General features: G+C 35.6%; 1 protein-coding gene across 8 annotated transcripts in view; it reads left to right on the forward strand.

Annotated features, from left to right (window-relative positions):
- ANKRD17 (ankyrin repeat domain 17) overlaps positions 1 to 16,496 on the forward strand; it is a 167,598-nt gene that overhangs the window by 8,696 nt on the left and 142,406 nt on the right. The window contains exon 1 of one of the 8 annotated variants that reach the window (XM_020885339.2): positions 13,592 to 14,345. The exons of the other annotated variants lie outside the window; for them this stretch is intronic. The gene's annotated coding sequence lies outside the window, so the exon portion shown is untranslated. Of the gene's footprint in view, positions 1 to 13,591; positions 14,346 to 16,496 lie in introns of those variants that run through there. 8 annotated transcript variants of the gene reach the window in all.

Genomic DNA, 16,496 nt, shown 5'->3' on the forward strand with positions numbered 1-16,496 from the left:
GGATTTTGAAAACACCGAGACATTATTCCCAGCTTCATGAAATTTAAATCTCATTGAGACAAAATTAATAATAATTAAAAACTGTGAGGATGGTTTTAATCCTGTGTAATTACCTGGAAGTCTAACATTTTTCAGTGTATCTGTTTGCTTTTAGAATTGGTCTCACTATAGAGATTGTTCTGTTTTTGCATACCAATGGGGTGGCCTCTACACCTTTTATGAATGTCTCTTAGAATACTCACTAATTCTTGGTATTATGCTCTTTTTTTTTTTTTTTAACAATGAGATCTGTATATGACTTTTTAGAGTGTCCTAGACTACTAAGTTACACCAAAGAGTCATCCATTCTAATTTGATCTTGAAGATTTTGTAGTAAGAAAAGAGGTAGCTATATTAGTATGCTTATGGTTGCCGCAGGTAGAGATGTGTAAAAATATGAAAAATTGAATTACAGGAGAATGCAGAGTGCAGTGTTAAATATCTTTTAAGTTTGGTTTTAAGTGCAGTGTTTATATAATTGTTTTTATTCATTTCCTAAGTTGTGTCCAGTTCTGCAACCCTATGGACTACAGCACACCAGACTCCTCTGTTCCCCGCTGTCTCCTGGAGTTTACTCAAATTCATGTCCATTGAGTCACTGATGCTTTGAGTTCCTATAATTAAGTGTGCATATTTGTAGAAACTTACACGTATTTGTTGAAACTTTGGCAAAATCAAAGAAATCTGAGAAATAAAAAAAATCACTTATAATCCTCTTTCCAGAATTAATCATTACTATTGGAAATCATCTTTGCATGCTTTTTCCTTCATGTATATTAATCAAATTATCATACAAAGCAGAGCTGTCACTTAAAAGTTCTGTCTTCTGTGTTTCATTTGTGATCATTCTCTTATATCAATTAAGGAGATGTCTTCATATAATGATTACATACTTACTTAGCTGTAAGAACTAGTGATATATTCATACTTTAAAAAAAAAAAGTCTTCTAATACATAAAGGTTTTATCCAGCGCTTAGAATAAACACTGCTGGTTTGTGTATGTCAAATGTTTTAGTTTCTTTCTTGGAGAGAGTAAGTGATTGAGAGAAGGTGTGAGTGGGTATGTGTGTGTTGAGGGTTGTGTCTGAGTATATTAAAATTTGACTTGTTCTCATTTACTTACGAATGTTTCATAGTATGATGTTTGTAATTTATTTGATCTTTTATGTTGGTAGACATTTAGACTGTTTTCAGTACATTGCTATACGTATACATTGTTGAAGTGAGTATCCTTTTAACTGTTACTTTTGAGTACAAAAGTATTTCTTTAGAATGGATTCCTGGAAATGGAATTTGAGGGCGAGAAGTTATTCACATACTACATTTGATAAATTCTCTCATTTTACTTCTTTCAAAAATGTGTAAGAATGATATTGGATTGGATCGTCTTAGTTTTTAAAATCTGTTATATAAAAATCAGTGTTTTGGTTTTGTCTTCATTTTCCTTATTACTGTTGACATTGAGCAAATTTTCATGGTTATATTTTATTTGGATTTATTTTGAAAATTTCCTCTTTTATCCTTACTCTACTACAGTTTTTTTCTTTTTCTTTAGTGGTGTGTGGTTGTATTTATATTTATGGCTATTAATCCTTCATGGCGTCATTTGTTACCTATATTCTCTATCAGTTTACAGTATTTGTACAATGTAGAAAATTTTTTATTTTTTGTAATAAGTTGTTCTAGAGATATGACTTCTAGAGACCTTCTTTACCCCAGTATTTAAACAAAATTTCTTAGATATTTTCTTTTGATATTTCTGACTTTTTTCTCCAAAGATACATGGATATCTTTTTTGGATATAGTGTTTGATTGTTTCATTAGCATTTGACCCTGTTGACCAATCCTTGTCTCTTAAAAAGTACTGTTCTCTTTGCTTGTGTAATACCACCCTCTCCTGTTTTTACATTACTATCTGGCTTTTTTGGTCTTATTGCTTCCTCCTACCTCCTTCATTGTATATCCTTTGGTTATTTGGTACCACATTGCTCTTCCTGGACCTTTTTCATTTTGTATCTGCTCACTTCTTAGGTGTTTTTATCTCATTTTGTGTCTTTATATATGCAGTTGCTAATGACTCAAGTTTATGTCTCCGATTTAAACCTTTGTTCTTGAGTAGCAGACTGAAACTTCTGACCACTTAACAGTTGTACAAACCTTTCTTCCAATGCATAGTCTTCTTTCTCAAGAGAATCAATCCAGAGTCCTAGCTGGAGACTACGTATAGGTCACAGTGTAGGATATCTGCATAATGCTTTTCTCCTTAACTCGGTCCAGTCGTCTGCAAAGTAAACATTATCTTTCCTTCTTTTGCTCAACCCATTGTATAGTGGTGAGTAGGAACAGGATAATCATGGTAACAGCTTCTTTGGAAAAAGAAGAACAGGTAGACCACAGTCATTGGTCCATAGTAATAATGAGATCTTTCTGGACAGAAGAAGACTGCCCTGGCAGCTATGTAAAATCCTTGATTAAACTCTTGGTTTTGCTCTATAGGAGAAATGCCTTTTTGACTATTGTGTATATCCTTGGCTTTGTTCTTAGGTGATTCCTCCTTGTTATCTTCCTTTGCCACTTTTGAAATGGCAGGTATTTGAGAGTGAGACGTTCCTAAGATTGCAAAGTTGTATAGCACCATACCAGTTGGCATACATTTGGAGGCTGCAGGGTTACTTAAAGTTCAGTTAGAGAGTTTTGTTGGCCAGTAATGTGGTTTGATGGTAAAACTCAAACATTTATTTAATCGATTTCTAAGTCAGCACCATGTGATACTAACTACAGCAAACAATTTCTTTTTGTTATATTTTTTGAAATCAGTTCATTCTCTTCTCTCTCTAGTAGACTTTTTCCTTTCTCCCTTGGCTTCCTTGAGGGCATCTGAAATGTTCAGCTCAGGTGACATATCAGTCAGAGTTTAACCAGAGAGGCAGAACGAGTAGATTTATATATGTTAGATAGGTAGGTAGGTAGGTATTAAGAGCTTACAAGGAATTGGCTTACACAATTCTGAGGGCTGGCTAACAAATATGAAATTTGTAAGGTAAGGAGTTGGTTAAGAGCTCACCCAAGCTGGAACCCATGGGTATATGCTGAAGCTGTTGTTCATAGGCAATTAGAAAAGGAATATCCAGTGAAGGGATACCAGTTACAGACTCAGTATTTGGAGTCACACTCGTCAGGAAGAACCCAATCTTTTACAAGCTCATCTGACTAATTTAGGCTCAGTAAAGGTGATCACTCTGGCTTAAAAAAAATCAACTTATTAGGGACTTTTAACTATACCTGCAAATCCCCCCATGCAATCCCAAAGAGCAGCACCTAGACTAGTGTTTGAATAACTGAGAGAAAGTATTTACAAAATGACTCTTGCCCTTCTTTCCCCTTAGTTTTCCGTAACCAACTTGACAGGTGGGAAAGCAACACTCTTTACCTGATCTTTGCCATATCTAACAAAGAATCTTTCAGGTCACAAAGTTAACTCTTGGTATTTGGAATGCCAGGACACTTGGCTTTCCCAAACCCGAGAGACCTCCAGATTACTGGGCTCTTAACAGGGTAGAGTTTGCTACTGAGAGATCTTCTCTCAGTGGCACTATTTTCATATCTATCTCTGCTTACAAACTGCTTAAACTCATAGGTGAGTTGCTGTTTCTAGTCATTGATTAAACAGCTAACACATCAGTGTTTCTAGTTTTTCTAACTGCTTTTCTTATAGCCCCATACCTGGTAGTTAGGTGATTTGCCCTACTCATTATTGCAGGCAAGAGTTTTACAAAATGTTAAGTTCTGCATAACAGAGGTTGCTAGGTTCCCAGCCTGAAATATGCTTCCTTGCCACCTGTTTTCTAAGCCTTATCAGAGTTTTTAGGAATTTATTATCGCAGCATTCCACTTCTAAATTTTTGATTAGTTACAGTATAGGATAGGTTATTTGAACAAAGAGACTCCAGAATACATGAAGGTCAAGCACGGTAGATTACGTGATAAGCTGGGGGTAGTCCTTCGGGTCATTTTGTGTATCTTAAGTTTCTGCTCTTCTGTTACACCATCACTTAACCTGTGTTGACTAGTATGGTAGTGGCTAGCCACATATGGCTAGTGAGTGCTTGAAATGTAGCTACTACAACTGAGGATCTGAATTTTTAATTTCATTTAATTTTAATTAATTTAAATAATCGTTTGTGGCTGCCATATTGGAGAATGAAGGTCTAGAATGTTTCTGTCATCACAGAAAGTTTTATTGAACAGCTCTGCCTTAGAGTGTTAACTTCATCTACAAGGTCTGATCATTGACTTAGCAGCATTATGTTCATGTTTCACCCTGTTATTATCTGGATTGTGTTTCCTCAAAATTGATGCTGAAGCCCTAACCCCCAATATCTCAGGATATGGTTATATGTAAGAATATGACTTTAAAAAGGTAATTAAAGTTAAGTCAGGTCATGTGGATGTTCTCTAACCCAGTCTGACAGGCATCCTCATGAGAAGAACTGTGGACATAAAAGAGACACAGGGATGTGTGCATGCAGAGAAAAGGCCGTGTGAGGACACAGTGAGATGGCCGTCTCTCAGCTAAGGAGAGAGGCCTTAGAGGCCTATGACACCTTGATCTTGGACTTCTAGTTTTAATCACTGTGAGAAAATAAACTGCTGTTGTTTAAGCCACCCAGTCTGTATATTTTGTAAGGCAGCCCTAGCAAACTAATACATGGCCCATAAGAAATAAGTAGAAAAATGAGCACAGATAACTTCCTTTTGAGGAACTGACAAAGAAATTGCAAACATAACTTCATATTATATCCTATTGACCAGAACTTAATTATGCATCTATACCTAAGACCTAGCTCTTGCTCTTTGGCCATTATATCCAGATGTAACTTGTGGGAAAAGTGTTTTACTAAAAGAAAAAAGGGAATGTGGATATTGAAGATAATTAATGTCTTATTACCAGTATAATTTTAGGATTACATTGTTCTTATGGCTAGCAAAATAGGAAAAAAAGTCACTCCTGGTTCCTGAAATAATCTTTTTGGCCTTGCATGGGTCATATGTCCATTCCTGAACCAGCAACTTCAACTATGGAAGAAGATTTTTGTTCAGACCTCGATCATATCTTTTCCACTCCATCTAAGATGTAGACTAGGAGAGGTTGTTCCCACTTGAGCCTCATGAAATGGTTTCCCAAAGAGTGTTTCTGTTGCCGAAAAGGTGGTAGGAGAATGGGAAGGGAAAGGGCGTGGGACATAAGACCTCCAAATTACACCTTGGAGCTTCCTGCCTCTCTCCATCTTTGCTGCCATTACCTTGCACTTGATGTTTTCTTACTTAGACTTCGTACAGCAGCTTCCTAATTTGATCTTCCTCTCTCCTCTAGTCTGCCATATTCCACTTACTATTCAGGCAACATTTAGGCTAGTCTTTCTGAATTGTAAATTCTTATTTGACTTCTTGTTGCTCTTAAAGCCCAAACTTCTAGCTTGGTTGTAAGGTTTTGTATGCCTACTCCTCATTGTTCCAGCCTCATTTTGTATCACTTTCAGTGCATTCTAATCACACTGACCTTTTGCTTAGAACATGTGGACTTTCTCACTTGGGGTCTGTTTACTTTCTTTCCAGGATGGTCTTCACTTGGCCCTTCATTTCTTCTGTCTTTTAGGTTTCACCTTAGATATCCTTCTCTGTACAGGATTGTTTGCAGTAACTTTTCTCCCCTCCTTTTTTCCACCTTCCCTTTCAGTTTTCTGCATGTACCTGTGTAGATTTAACTGCGGTGAGAAATAGAAAGCTCTGTCACTCTTTGACAAAGCTGAATTAGTATTAAATACTTCAGTGGACTCATATCTGTTTCTTGTGGGTGGTAAGAGTGGGGGAGTTTGAGTGTTTTAACACCCCCAAATTCCTAACAGCTATTTGTTTTATTCATATGTCCATATCAATTTTAGCTGTTAGGTTGCACCTTTTGAAATTGTTTTTTGTACATCACAAGTCATCAAAAATATGATTTCTGCGGTTCAGCCTAATGTGTTAACATGTCTTAGAGGCAGTTCTTCCTTACTGATTTTCAAGAATTTGGGATATTGTGTGTTTAACTTGTCAGATGGCTTTTGTAAATTGTCATTAAATATGCCTATTGAGATTTTGATTGAAATACTTTGAAATTTGGATTAATTTGAGGAGAGATAGATGTATAGTATGAAACATTCCTATCTTGGAAATATAGCAGGGCTGTATTTTTCAGGTCCTTTGTCTATCTTTAATAAAATTTTACAGTTTTCATGTAAGTTTTACACATTTGTTGTGGAGTTTATTCCAAATTATTTATAGTTCTTATTGCTATCTTGAGTGGTATTTTTTTCTTCTGTTATGCTTTCTAATTTAGTTATTTTCAGAGTCTAGGAGCGTATTGATTTTGATATTTTGATCTTTGTGTATATGGCCACTAAACTTAATTCTTCTAAGTCAGTTTTTTTTTGTTTTTTTGACTAAAGTGCTATATTGAGTCCAATAATGATTGTCTTCTCTTTTTCAGTATGTACATCTGTGGTTTTTCCTTTCTTATTGCATCACTTTCGAACACTCCCAAAATGCTGAATAAAAAGTAATATAGGCTGTCTTTATCTTTCCCTTGTAATGGGAGTGCTGTTTGGTCTCCAGGTATAATCCTATGTTAATTTTGACTTCCTAGGTGGCGCTGGTGGTAAAGAACCCTCCTGCCAGTGCAGGAGACGCAGGAGACATGGGTTCGATCCCTGAGTCAGGAAGACCCCTGAAGGAGGCAATGGCAAGCCACTCCAGGATTCTTGCCTGGAAAATTCCATGGACAGAGGAGCCTGGTAGGCTACAGTCCATGAGTTGCAGAGTTGGGCACAACTGAGTGACTGAGCATGCACGCACACACATGCTCCATTCTTTATGAGCTTCCCTGCTGGCTCAGACAGTAAAGTGTCTGCATGCAATTCAGGAGACCTGGGTTCGTTCCCAGAGTCAGAAAGATCCCCTGGAGAAGAAAGGCTCAACCCTGAAGTAGTCTTGCTTGGAGAATTCCATGCACAGAGAAGCTGAGAAGCCTGGTGGGCTACAGTCCATGGTGTTGCAAAGAGTCAGACACAACGGAGCAACTAACACTTTCACTTTATCAATTTAGTATATCTCTTTCTCTTAACCTACTAAATATTATCAGAAAAGGTATACTGAATTTTATCAAAAGCTTTTTGGCATCTATTGAAAAGATAATTTTTTCTTTCTTCCCCCTCCCAAGCTATTCATATAGTGAATTTGCAATAATAAATTTACTAATATTAAACTGCGTTTGAAATGCTTATTATGATGTAGTTTTAACATTCTGTTGGGTTTGATTTTATTAACATTTTAATTTGTATTTTCTATGGAGATTATTCATTTCATATTATAGTTTTAAACTTATTGGGAGAAACTATAATTTCAGTCTTACATCAGTCTTACACAAATGGTGCTTTACAGATTTAATTTATATGTAGCTTTTTTCCTTTTAACCTTATATGTTTTGTTTTTACTTTTATGCCATTGAACTGCTAGAAGTTTGATCCAGTGCTTTATTTGAGCTCTTTATAGTTAATTCTTTAGTGATTTAAGTAGTGTGTACTTCTTAATTTTTTATAATTAAAATAATTGTGGCTACCAGTACAACATAAAATTTATTATTTTAACCATTTACATGTACAGCTAAGTAATGTTACGTACATTCACATTGTTGTGTAGTAGATCTGCGGAACTTCTTCATCTTGCAAAACTGAAATTCTATACTCAATGGACAACAGTTTTCCATTTTCCTTTTCTCCAATGCCTGGCAGCCAATGTTCTACTTTCTGTTTCTATTATTTTGACTACTTTAGATATTGCATATAAGTAGAATCAGATGGTACTTGTCTTTTTGTGACTGACTTATTTCATTTAGCATAATATACTTAAGATTCATCCATGCTGTATCATGTGACAGTATTTCCTTCCATTCTAGGACTAAATATTCCATTGTATGTATATACTACATTTTGTTTTATCCATTCATCCATTGATGGACATTTGAGTTGCTTCTACCTCTTGGCTATTGAGCCTCTTAATTTTACATTTAATTCATGTGATTTGAATTTATATTGACTTTGGAGGAGGTTAGGAACTTATTCTTGTTTCCAAATAATCAGTTGATTTAGCTATTTCATTGTCATTTCATATGTTTAAATAATAGAACGATAGACTGGATTATATCTGCTTAGTACGTACATCTTTATATGTATTACATTTGTATAAGCTTAAGGTCCTTAAAATTAGTTGTTAGCACTAAGCAGTTCCCTGTAACTCTTAATAAGTAGCTAACATCCGTAGGATTGTATGGTTAACAAAGTAATTTTCCATATTCTTCACTTCACTTAGCGGTCTTTTTAAATCCGCGTGTGTACATATATGTATATATGTATGTATATATATTTTTTTTTCCTGTAAACCTGTAAGCAGGCTTGGCTTCTTTCTTTCCTTTCTTCCCTCCCTCTCTTCCAAATTTCTGCTAAAGAAGTAAAGGTCCTTTCAGCACCAGCATCTATGTTGTTGTTTAGTTGCTAAGTCATGTCTGACTCTTTATGACTCCATGGACTACTGAGCTGCCAGGGAAGCTACCAGCATCTGTGTGTACTGTCGTGTTTGACTCTTTGTGACCCCAGGGTCTGTAGCCCACCAGGTTCCTCCGTCCATGGGGATTCTCCAGGCAAGAATACTGGAGTGAGTTGCCGTGCCCTCCTCCAGGGATTCTTCCCAACCCAGGGATCAACCCCAGGTCTCCTGCATTGCAGGCGGGTTCTTTACCATCTGAGCCCCCAGGGAAGCCCAAGAATACTGGAGTGTAGCCTGTCCCTTCACCAGGGGATCTTCCCGACCCAGGAATCGAACTGGGGTCTCCTGCATTGCAGGTGTGTTCTTTACCAGCTGAGCTACCAGGGAAGCCCACCGGATCTATACCATGTTCTTACTGATTTGTGATGTTGCTAGTCTTAACTAGTCTGCCTTTGGACTTGAACACCTCCATACACTTTTAGGGCAGGATCAAGAAACTATGGATGTGTTTTAGTTCTCTTGCATTATCATTCCAGTTTTCTTCAGTTTTGTTTCAATATTTTAAAACTATATTTCAAATAAGCCAGGAATAATTTAATACTTATGCAGTTGCTATTTAGGAAATGCCAAAATAGAAGAGCTGCCATGTGACCTGAGATAGACAAGTCTTAATTGTACTGAACCCTTTAATTTAAACCTTTGCTGAAGTATGCAACCAAGTTGCTAAACTGTGACTGATGTTTGTTTTGTTTGTTTAATGCTGGTGGAATCTTAAAGGGAGATTGCATTATCTTTTTTTTCATCTTTTTCTTTTTTTTTTATTGAAGTATAATTGCCTCACACTGTTATGTCAGTTTCTACTGTACAGCAAAGTGAATCAGCTATATGTATACTTACATCGCTTTTTTTTCTTCCCTCTTTCCCCATCCCCCCTTTTTTTGATCCATCCCCCCCCCCCTTTTTTTTTAATTTCCTTCCCATTTAGGTCACTGCAGAACCCTGAGTATGCATCATCTTCTTTCTGATTTTATTAAATCATGTAGTAAATATAAATTGTAAACATTTGAACAGTAGAGGAAGATAAAGTATGAGTCACAGCACCCTTCTATAGCCCAAGGTATAGATTTTAGTTGCCAAGTCACGTCCGACACTTTTGCAACCCCATGGCCTGTAGCCCACCAGGCTCCTCCATCCATGAGGTTTCCCAGGCAAGAATACTTTAGTCAGTTGCCATTGCCTTCACCAGAGGATCTCCCTGATGGGCGAATTCTTTACCATTGAGCCACCAGGGAAACCCCCAAGGTATAAATCTTAAGCATATAGATTTCATGGCTTTCTATGTATTTGCACATTTATATCTGCACATGTATCTGTGTAAGCAAATTTCTGTTTTAGATAAATGGAGTCATTATATAGATATTCTGAAATTTTCTTTTTAAAATTAATAATCTTATCATAGACTCTTCCCAGGTAAATCCACGTATCGATTATCTTATTCCTCTTAGTGGCTGTGGAATGGTTCCTTGTCAGGTATCGTGACTTCCCTGGTTTTGTTGAGTGTTTTAGCCAGTGTTTTGGTTTTGTCCAGTGTTCTTCCATTACAAATAATACTGCAGTGGATCTTTTTGATATGTATCTCTGTGTGTGTATGTTTGTGTTTTAGGATATATTTCAGTGGTGAAAGTGCTAGACCAAAGGTACATGGATCTGTTTCTATAACTCACATTTTATTATGTGAATGAGCTCTGTATTTTTTAAACTACAGTGGTTTTTTAGTGGTTTAGTATGTTTTAGGATGTGCTATGTCATATGTCAGGTTTCAAGCCCCATTAATATCTAGTCTCTGTGGATATCACTCTCCGCTAACTCTTTTATCCATTAAGAGACAGATAAAATATCACCTCTTTCCTGAAGGTGTTCATAACACTTAGCACACTGGGTAATTATAACCCCAATAACTAATATTTTAATGAGTGCTTACGATATACTATTATTATGTATAGTATCTTATTTAATCCTCACAACTCTAAGAGGTAGATAATACTATTATCCAGAGTTTGTAGTTGAAAAAAAATCATGGAAAAGAATAACTTGCTCAAGGTCACAGTAAATGATGGAAATAGAATATAAACATGAGCAGTCTCACATCAAAGTCTGGTTTTTTTTTAACTGGTATAGTTTGGTGCTTCCCTTCTGTTCTCTGATCTCCCTAATAATTGACTCGAGATATTTGGTATAAATTATAGAACTCACGAGCTCATTTTATCTTGTATTTAGGTCTTATTTACAAATCTGTGTGAATGACATCTTTTTCTAATTCATGACATACCTCTGCGTCATTATACATAAGTAGTAATAGTCCTGGTACGTTTAAGAGTTGGTTAGAACACCATTGAACTACACCCCACCTCCTTAAAAAAAAAGACTTTACTGGAGTGTAGTTAATGTTGCTCTGTTCTGTCACATCCTGTTATTTCCCTGAGTCCATCTTTAGCAAAATTCATGTGATCTTGAGATGGATTTCATAGATTGTGAGTGAATAGTATACTATTCTGTACCTTTTCTGGAACATCAACTCAAAATACATAGCTTGTAGATAAGTTGTTAAGATGTGAAGTGAGAAGTACGCTGTCTTAGACTTACTACATGTCTTAATTCATGCTGTCAAGTAAGTGTGATAGGCAAGCTGAATCTCAGAGCCTCACATAAAAGGGATATCATAATACCTTCTTTTGAGTGGAAGGTCAGATGAGATCACTCTGTGAAAACTTTTGTGAACTATAATAGTCTCCGTAAATACTAGTTTTTATTTTATTTTATTTATTATTTTTTTTAATACTAGTTTTTAAAACTGAAGTTTGAGGAATAATGGAGAGCATTGTGAATTGGGTTGCTGTTTAGTAGTATGTTTGGCTATTTTTAAAAAGTACAATTTAAAATCTGTAATTAAAAAATTTTGACTGTCTTATTTTCTTTCCTAACTCCATTTAATTTGATTATTTTATTGAATTCATAGATTGCCAATAAGACTCTTTGGCTGTAATTGTGCATGTGGATTAATTTATTTTAGGTGGAGTCAATGTTAGCATAGGAAGTGGGATTCTGTAGTGAAGTGTTAGTCACTCAGTCGTGTCCTATTCTTTGTGACCCCGTGGACTGTAGCCTGCCAGGCTCCTCTGTCCATAGAATTCTCCAGGCAAGAATGCTGGAGTTGGTTGCCATTCCCTTCTCCAATTCTGTAGTGAAGATTTTACAAATGATAGTTGTATGGGTTAGATGATCTTTTAGGATTATATTCAGAATTCATTAGATCTTTAGTACTTAAATAGAATATATTCTTCAGTTCCTCCAGAATTCAAAAATTTTTACTGCTTAACCATACTGTTAATAAAGAGGAAGAGATAAGAGTAATGGGAAATGCAGCATCCTTTTCTTATTCTTATCTGCTTTTCTGGGAATGATGAAGCAAACCATATTTCGATGACTTCTCTGCTGTAAGCTTAGCAGGTGATTCAGTGGTTCTAGATAAAATGGCAAAGTATAAAGCAAAGATCTGACTATGCTGTTTTCTTAAATCTCAGAATCTTTGAAACATAGCTCTAACTTGCTTTGTGGATTGGTCTTCCATTTGTACCTTTCCTGTTTTGCTTTTCTTACTCTGCCCAGTGTTACCATCTCCCAATCTGAGACCCTTTCCACTGTTTGACCCAGCTTTCTGGCTACAACCCAAACTCTGATACTGAGTTCTCTTAGCCAGAGCCTAGTTCTGGAATATATTTTAAGTTGTTAATGTGTCTTAGGTATGTGGGAGTTCTTTCCATATGTAGAAGTTCTTACCTACTTTAGCCTTATCACCAGATTCTCTTATTTTGTATCCCAAGACATAAAAAACATGGGCTTGGTATTGCAGCTTTTTGTCTTCCATGCATGAGAAACTTCATTTTGTTTCCCACAGAGCTCAGAAGAACAGAATAGCAAGAGGACCCATTCACTGGGTCTTGAATGTTAAGATTCATAAATCTTAATCAAATACTAAGGTTTCTTGACCTCACTTCTAGAAGCAGAAGTTTCCCTAAAAATATTAATTGAAGAGTATTCCAGTTTCATTAAATCCTAGACATGTGAATACGTGACAGTTTCTGTGCCCAACATAATATTACATTCCATTATGAAATAACCCATTGCCTTCTATTTTCCAATATTTCTTCTGGAGCGGTGGGGGCAGGTGGGGGACATTGTATAGAAAGATTTAATTCAAGGTGGGAAACTTGCTTTTGTATCCTTCTGTAATACGGTGTGACTTTGGGAAAGTTACTACTTAACTTCCTTTTGTTCATCCATGTTGGAACTAATAATTTTTTCTAAAGAATGGAGATAATGTAAACATCTAGTACACTATTTTATATATTGGAGGTATTCATTACTTGGAGTTTTTGTGTTTAACTGTTAAATGTAATATTTGAATGAAGTCATCATTGTTCTTTTACAGTCAGGAGCAGTTTTCTTTACCTTTTGTAGCTCCTGGATTTTAGTTAGATTCTGATGAAAACTGTGGACCTATGCTCCCTCACATGTACTTAAATATATTCATACAATATTTTGCAGATTTTTCAGTAGGATAAAACTTTTGAGGCCTAGGTCTTTGAACCTTGGATTATTTATATTAGCTGAAGAGTACCAGATTTCATCTTTCATCCATTGAGATCAATGACCTTCTGTGCTTTTTATCATCTCTAAAATTAAAAAGTAAACAACTCCTTCCATACCTCTCTCCAAATAATCATATCAAAGATAAAGAATTATTCTCCCAGAGGTTGACACTATATAACCTTTTAAAGGATTTTCTTTGGGGATATAATAGATTAGAACATTTTAAATGACTACCAAATTTTCCTTCCATGTTCTTTTTTAAATCATTGGAGTCTTGACTCAGGGGAAAAACTTGTTGAGAGATAACTGGTTTTTGTATCTGCCTTTTTTTCCCCTATAGGTATGACAGAGGTCTTAGGGAATGATAAGATGTATTTAATATTTATAGTGATTTCCTCATTCTATGTTTAATACCAAACTGTAAATTTTAATTTTACTTCTTCTGGCTTATTTTACAGTTTTTGTCTTAACTTTTCTTTTAAATATGGTGCATTGATTGCATTCCTTTAACTTTCTTTGTTCCCAGTATCCCACTTAGGTTATTTAAGGATTGAACTAAACCACAGTTTTGAAAAGCAAGAAACAGATGTTATTACATTGGTCAAACTACCTTAGAGAGGAGCAAAAGGGCCTCATTAGCTCTTTAACTTTGTGTGTGCTCAGATGTGTGTGGGGAATAAGATCCAACTTTAGCATAGATAAGTACAGATTGGAATAATATTTTCAGTACTGGTTTTCTCGCAACATTTTTAGTCTCCCTTTTCTTCTTGAATTAGTTTTATTTTCAGCTAGACAAAGATGGCTGCCAAAGGAGAGGGGGCTGGGATATTCTAGCCAGTGGTGGCTGGGAAGACTCACCTCTACCCAAATCACATGGAATATTTTCCCCACAGACATGAGGGATTATATTGCTAGAAAAGTGGGCCGGGGATAAAGCATGTTGAATAGTAAAATTACAGTTCACAGTCCACTACAGGTACCATCAGAAGACCAGAAATTTTGAAGAAGATAGAAAGTTCACGGGATCGCATTGACAGCAAAATCTCAAAGGAAACTGGAACTCAAGATATCAGAGGTAAGCTCAGGTTTTCCTAGGGGAACCTTGGAAAGGCTCCAGGCTTGGAGTCAACAAGTACAGAGAACAGTAGTAACTGGGTAATAATCAGGAGTTTTTTAAAGAGTTACTTTCTAAAGTGCTGGGTTAGTAGGACCTCCATCCTGCCCTTCCTCCAGTCTAAACAGCTCTGGTGGCAGTGGTGCCTGCCCTCAGGCCTGAAGTCTAAGAGTTCCTTGTAAGAAAGCAAACTAACAGTTCAGTAGGACATCTGAGATCTTGGAGTCTGAGAGTAGCAGAGGCACTGAAGCTTGCTTCTTCAGAGAAAAGCATTTTTGGTGGATGCCAGCAAGCTTGACTTCTTGTTTGGGTACCTTTCTGGGGTACTTGCTTATCTGTATGCCCTGACTACTTAAATAGTATCACACTCCCATTTAAGTGAGACACCCATTTGCAAAAACAAGTCCGAACGTCAGAGAAACCCAAAAGTAATCTTTTATAAGCCAATATAAACAAACAATTGAGGAGAATCAAGATGGAAGACAATTAAGAGGAATGAAAGAACACCTGACCTCAGATAAAATTCCGAAGAAAACTTCAAAGAAAAAAAAAATGTAATACATATTTTTCTAAGATTTAAGAACATGTTGCAATGATTAATCAATTTCACTGAAAAAGTGGCAGAAAACCAGAAAAGATTTTGAAAATTACAATGATAAATGTTAATGAATAGGTTAAATAACAATTTAGCATTAATCAAGACTGGGTTATTGATTTTGAGCTAAAGACGAAGAACTCTAGGTATGACGCGGAAGAATAAAAGATGTGGAAAAATGGAGAGGTATGGAAAATATATCACAAAGTTTTCACATCTGTAAACATTAGTTCTAGAAGTAAAGTACAGGAAGTGGGAGGGAGAAAAATATTGAAAGAAATAATTGAAATTTCATGAGCCAAAGAAAGATAACAAACTTCAGATTAAAGGAGCCCATCTAATACCACGCAGGATGAATGAAAAAAGACCTGCATCTAGACACATCTGGTAAAATTTCAGAACTCTAAGGATAAAAAGAAAGTTCTCAGTTAACTGCCAGAGAGCGGGAATAAAAAATGGAAAATCAGATAACTGAAATCTTAGCAGCCATGCTGAATGCTTGAAGATAAGCAGTATTTTCACCATCTAGGGCAAAATAGATTTGGACCTAAATTTTTTATACTTAATGATACTATTTATCATGTGAAGACAAGTACATTTTTACCCTTAGAAAAAACTATGTATCTTATATAAATATATTTGAGATATTTTTATACAATGGAAAATATAATCCAAGATAGAGGATATGGTGGTAGGGAAGTGTCAGGGGAGGAAACTGGTAGCTACAGTGGCAATCTTGGACTTTGAAAAAGAACTGAAGAGAACTAGAAGAAAATGCTTAGACTACATGGACACTTCTGGTTCAACCAGTAATGTCTAAATGATATAAAATTGCATTGCCTTCAGGGATTAATATTTACCTAGTCATGTTATAAATGCAGTTAATTTTTAGTTTTTAGAATCAACCTAGAAAATATATAAAATAGACTTAATTATAGTTGTGAAGTAGTTAAGGAGTACAGTTATAAACTTTCAAAATAAAAAAATGTTATAACCCTTACAATTGGGAGATAGAGGGCAACAAAGGAAGAGTCAGTGTTCATTTCTTCAGTGGGCAGTCAATAGATAACACATAAAAATTAATAAATCAAGAAACGGAAGTCAAGTAACAGAAACTTAACAGATATTAAAGTTAAGCTTGTAACCACACTACAGATTTTGGTTAACAGTGTAACAATGTATTGCTATTTTATTGTAGGCAAGTAACAAAAAGACTTACTGTTCATCTTGTGCCTTTGCAGCCTTTGAATTTTTAAAAATCACACCTTCATGCATCATATTTATAATATTGAAAACATTGCAGATGTGTTATATTTACCTAGTTAGATAATGATAGTTTTATTTATAAAGTGACATTCCAGGACCACATAGTTTTTAGAAACTATGTGAGGTAGAAATAATGGACACATGAAATTAATTCCAGGAAATTGGGAAGTTGCATAGAATATATGAATATTTTTATGTAAGATGCATAAGTGTTTCTTGACTGACTTAACCTCTTGATTTTGTATGTCAGT

Source organism: Odocoileus virginianus, chromosome 29, assembly GCF_023699985.2.
Source record: "Odocoileus virginianus isolate 20LAN1187 ecotype Illinois chromosome 29, Ovbor_1.2, whole genome shotgun sequence".
Lineage (NCBI taxonomy): Eukaryota > Metazoa > Chordata > Mammalia > Artiodactyla > Cervidae > Odocoileus > Odocoileus virginianus.